Consider the following 6,000-nt stretch of genomic DNA (forward strand, 5'->3'; position numbering starts at 1 on the left):
GATTTAAGATTGTGTCCATGGTTAAACCAAATATTGCAAACTTTTGTTCAAATAAAGTCCAACATTAAAATTAAGTTTAGCCTTTAATATCTTCTAAGTTATAACTTATATAATTAAAAAGTTCTTTATATTCAACAAGATTTTTAAAATAAAGACCTTTAATATAAAGTACTTGTAGATAATAGTATGCCCCTGAGGTTTTGGTGGATTACTTATTTTAATTTTTATAGAATATACCCCCACAAAATACTCAGTTGTTTTATAATTGTTTTATATTTTTAGTTAGAGTTTTCATAGTTGTAGATAGAATAAAATTTCTTATTTTTTATTATAATTATGAGTAAAATTTAATTTGGAATTTTTGGACATGTCATCCTTGTAGGTAGTTTTAATAAATAAATGCAAAAGAATATGAACAGCATATATTAAGTTACCCTGGGAGCAGGAAAGGAAAATTACAAAAGCTGGAGGGGATGTAGAAAGATAAGTACACTAATGCACCATGGGTGGTATTGTAAGTTGATCTAACTATTCTGGAAAGTCATTTTGAACTATGCCCAAAGGGCTATAAATTTGTGCATACTATTTGACCAGTAATACAGCTACTACATCTGTACCCCGAAGAGATCAAAGAAAAAAGGAGAAAGACTCATAAATACAAAAATATTTATAGCTACTCTTTGTGGCAGCAAAGAATTAGAAATTAAGGGGATGCCCATCAATTGGAGAATGACAACAAGTTGTGGTATATAATTATGATGGAATACTATTATGCTATTAGAAATTATTAAGGGGATGATTTTAGAAAAATCTAGGAAGATGATTTATATGAGCTAGTGCAAAATGAAGTGACCAGAAACAGAACATTGTGCACAATAACAACAATATTATATGATAATCCCCTATGAAAGTCTTAGCTACTCTGATCAGTGCAGTGATTCATGAAAATTCCAAAGTCCTCATCATGAAAAATGCTATCCACCTCCAGAGAGATAACTGATTGTAAAGCCAAGCATGAGCAGCTTTCCAGAGGACTGCTGCTGTAAACAGCTTTCAAAGTTCTGATTACACAGTATAGTGAACTCTCCATTTATTCAATAACAAATTAAGGCAAAATATTAACAGAAATCAAAGTACAGCATTCACAATGTTATAACTTAACAACTTATCACTAAAATGTCCACATAGTTTTCACCAAAGTGGTCACATAGTTTTAAGCAAAAGATAACATTCATTTAGTAACACAGTCATTTAGTAAGCCCTTAATTCAATCATCCTTAAGGAGGCAAGCCTCTTTAATTGACACAAAGTACAAAGGCCAAAGCCTCCCTAGGTCACATTGTCTTAATCTCTCTAATCAAAAAGTCTTATTTCTTCTTAATTGGAAAAGTCCTTAACTCACTCATCTAAATATAAAGGTCAGAGTTCTCCACCCCTAGGCCACAGTGAGTCATGATTTTTATCAGTTTGCATTAAATATCCAAGGAGAGGTCTTTTCATCTTGACTCGAGGCAGGCTCTCAGCTTCCATGGTTCCTCTCCCATGGTCCCAGCTCCTGCCTGAATCTATCCAACTTCCACCTGTGTTCAGAGACAGACAGCTCTCAGTTATTTTTCAGCTTCTTGTGCAGTCCCTGTTCCATATTGAAGTTCATAGTGTCTGGTCCACCTCAAGTCCTTCAGTTTCTGTTCCTGGGAAGACAAAGCTTAACAAAGCCACAATAGCATTTATACACATTGCTGGCATCCTCATCAATTCACTTTCTGCCTGTGAAATTAACATAGGCTCCTAGAAGTTCTCGCCTCTCTCATCTTGGGCTTTTCCTTATATATTGTATTAGCTCCTCCCTGTTCTGCTCCTTCCTGTTCTGTCAACAAGTCCCTCCCACTGTGGGATTCCCAAATTCTGGGTCTTAATACTTGACACAATCATGAACTTGGAACAAGGTGCTAAGTACCTGCTTGATTGCAAATATAAGAGGCAGGGAAGATCTTCTAATTTCCATTACCATTATACTGATGAACTCAAGTGCAAATTTCTTGTTCATTTCCCACCTGCAATATAGCTAAGTGAAAATTTGTTTTGCATGATATATGTATAGTGGGTATCATATTTCTTGCCTTCAGTAAGAAGTAACATATCATTAATTACCAGTAAGGGTGAGTGATGGGGTGGAGGGAGGGAGAGAATTTGGAACTAAAAAAAAATTAAAGGAGAGGGAGGAGGGACAGAGAATTACCCTGGGAGGTCACAATACATTTTGTTGTTGTTGAAATGGGTCCAAGGAACAATAAAATGTTGGGAACCATTGGTCTAGAGTGTTCCCTTTAGTCCAACTACTAAAAAAAGTCATTATTATCTTTACTAACTAAAGGTGCTTAGTGAATACTCAGTCTTTACACTACAGAACAGTTTTCTGTTTGTGATTCCCACTGGGAATATTTATCCAGTAGCAAACTTAAAGCTTACTTTAGGCTATTCAGAGAGCCTACAGCTTGGTTCTAGGCATTCTGTGTGTATAGTAGGAAGTTGTGATGATGGATATAAAAAGCCTCAGACCCTGTAACCCTGCAGGGTCATAGATCTAGGGCTAGAAGGCATCTCTAAAGCTATCTAGTTCAATGCTTCTCTCTTTTTAGGAGGTCCAAAGAGATTGTGACTGTAGACACCAGCAGGGTGTGCTGGAGCCAGCCCATACCATTGCAAAATTTTCAATATTAAGCATTCACACTTTGGAAACTAGCAAATGCTGACTTAAGAAAGTGATGGAGAAAATGTTAGTAAACGTATATTTTCATGGCAGCTAGTGGATAGAATGCCAGGCCAGAAGTCAGGAAGACTCATCTTCCTGAATTCAAATCTGGTCTCAGACCCTTACTAGCTGTGTGACTCTGGAAAAGTCACTTAACCCTGTTGGTCTCAGTTTCCTCATCTGAGCTGGAGAAGGAAATGGCAAACCACTCTACTCTCTTTGCCAAGAAAACTCCAAGTGGGTTACAAAGAGTTGGACATGGCTAAAAAATGACTAAACAATGAAAAACCCCAAAATGTTTGAACTTTTGAAGTACTGGTGATAAAGCATTTCTCAGAACACCCCTTCAAATGTTCATGTGACAATGCAAAGCTGGGGGAGCTGAGGAGATGTAGTGAAGGGGAAAAAGTTGGAAAGGGCTCATAGCATCTCAGATCTGTTTCTTACCCAGTTTTAGATTTTATTTTAAATCCAGGGAAGGACTGGGAGAAATCAATATGAGTCAATAGTACGCAGAAGCCAGAAAAACCTAATGCAGTCTTTGTATTGATAGAAATCCAGAACAAGACAGGTGATATTACCTCAGATTAAATTTCCCTGGAGATTGGAATCCAGGTCTAGGCATCACATTTGGACAGGGTTTGACAAACCATCAAGAGCAAGGTGACTGGGATTGTGGGAAGACTAGAAACTATGACCTCCAACAGTTGGTGAAAGGTACCAGAGATATCTAATCTTAGTCGACCAGCTGGCATTTAACAAGTGTCTGCTGTGTGCTTGGCAGTATGCTAGGTACTGAAGATAGAAAGAAAGGCAGAGAGGCCCCTGCTCACAGTCCACCTGGGGAGACAACATGAACAGCTGTGCACAAACAAGATATGTGCCAGATAAACTGAAGACAGTCTTAGAGGGGAAGCATGAAGATTAAGGAGAATTGGGAAAAGGTTCTTGCAGAAGTTGAGATTCTAAGGATACCAGAGAAGGCAGGAAGTGGGTATTGAGAGTGTTCCAGGTATAGGGATGGACACTAAAAACTCCTGGAGTTGGGAGATGGAGAATCTTGTGAAAAGAACAGCAAGGAAACCAGCGTCACTTGAAACATACATGGAAGGAAGGGTGGAAGGATATGGGAAGGTAGGAAGGAGCCAGGTCATGAAGGAATTTAAAAGCCAAACAGGATTTTATATTTGATTCTAGTGGTATTAGGGGGCCACTGGAGTTTATCTAATGGGGGAAAGTGGTGGTAACGTGGTCAAACCTGTGCTTTAGGAAAATAACTTTGGCAGCTGAAAGTAAGATGGCCTGGAGTGGGGAGAGACTTGAAACAGGCAGACCAATTAGCTGGCTATTGCAAAGTCCATACTTGAAGTGACAAAGGTCTGTACAACTCTGGCAGTGTCGGGAGAAAAGGAGGCTTATAGGAAAGATGTTAGGAAGTTAGAAATTACAGGATTTGACAGCTGATTGGATATGGGGAGTGAGAGGGTGAAGAACTGAGGATGATGTCTAGGTTGTGATTCTGAGTGACTGGAAGGAGGGTGGTACCCTCAACAGTAATAGGGAAGTGAGGAAGAAGGGACTGTTTAGGGGCAAAGATGAGTTCATTTTTTGATATGTTGAGTTTAAAATGTCTCCAAAACATCTAGATCCAGGTCTCTAAAAAACATTTGGAGATTTGAGCCTGGAGATCAGGAAAGAGGTCAGGGCCAGATTGGGAAGTCATCTGCAGAGAGATGACGATTGAATCCGTGGAAGCTAATGATAGGAAGCTAAGTATAGATGGAGAAGATAAGACAGCTCAGGACAGAGGCCTTTGGGACATCCAAGGTTAGCAGGTGAGACCTGGATGGAAATACAGCAAAGGAGACTGAGAAGGAACAGTTAGACAGGGAGTAGAACCAGGAGAGAGCAATGTCTTGAAAACCTTGGGAGAAAAAAAGTAAACTCCTACTTAGGATCAATCAGAGAAGTTTTAGTTGAAAGTTGAGGTCATAAGAGGCACCTACTGTAGATGGCCTCAAGGACTTTAGCTACAAGAAGGATAAAATCTATAGAAAATAAGATGTATGGGAAACATGATCTCTCTCTCTCTCTCTCTCTCTCTCTCTCTCTCTCTCTCTCTCTCTCGCTCTCTCTCTCTCTCTCCCTCTCTCCCTCACCCCACACACCAAGAATTTGAAGGGTGTTCAAGTAGAATATGGATTGACTTTTTTCTGCTTGACCTCAGAAATCACCTATTCCTCAAAGCTACAAGAAAGCAAATTTTGACTCAATATTAGAAAGTGTTTTAACAATTAAAGCTTTACAAAACTGGAATAGACTGTTTTGGGAGTTAATGTGTCCCTTGCAACTCGAGGTTTTCAGACAGAAACAGCAAGACTACTTACTAAGGATGTTGTAGATGAAATTCAAACTTCAGTTATTGGTTGGCTTCATTCAACCCTAAAGTCCCTTCCAACTTTGGGATTTTAGGACGTTAAATCCTTTGGCCTGGTGGAGTGGGATGTGATCTCCAGGCCCTTGAAGTTCCCTGTTAGGTGGTCTGTGGCTGTAGATGCCCCTGCTGCCAGTAGCTCTCTGTGGTAGAGCTCTGCCTGGCCAACACCCCATGTCCAGACTTTTCTGACTCCCCCCTCTGTTTCTATCCTATGTCATATTCTCAGGAAGTCATATTCTCGGTTATTTAGAGGTTATCTCATAAATAAGCTATGCCATTGGGATATTGTGAATTTTGATAGGGGCTTCCTGGATATGATGCCTTAACAAAAAGGAGTCACTTTAATTGTGGGAATTTCAAACATCCAAGAAAATCTTTTGCCCCTGAAATTCCAGAGTATAGTTGTCTACCCACCCATACATAGGACCAGTCCTATATACATAATTAAAAACACTATGTCAATAGGCAGCTAAATTGTGTAGGTAGAGTGTTGGGCCTAGAGTCAGGTAAACCTGAGTCCAAATCTGACCTCAGACACTTACTAAATTTATGACCCTGGACATGTCACTTAACCTTTGCCTGCTTCAGTTTCCTCAGCTGTAAAATGGAGATAGTAATAGTACCTGCCTCCTGGCGTTATTGTGAGGATCAAATAAGATAATATTTTTGAAGTGTATAGCACAGTATCTGTCACAAAGTAGGTAGTTTATAAATGCTTATTGTCTTCCTTTCCTGTTATTTCCCTTCCTTCCTTCCTTCCTTTTTTCCTTCCTTCCTTCCTTCCTTCCTTCCTTCCTTCCTTCCTTCCTTC

This window comes from Petaurus breviceps, unplaced genomic scaffold, assembly GCF_028583685.1.
Source record: "Petaurus breviceps papuanus isolate PSGF00001 unplaced genomic scaffold, PetGlider_PUasm1.0 91133, whole genome shotgun sequence".
Lineage (NCBI taxonomy): Eukaryota > Metazoa > Chordata > Mammalia > Diprotodontia > Petauridae > Petaurus > Petaurus breviceps.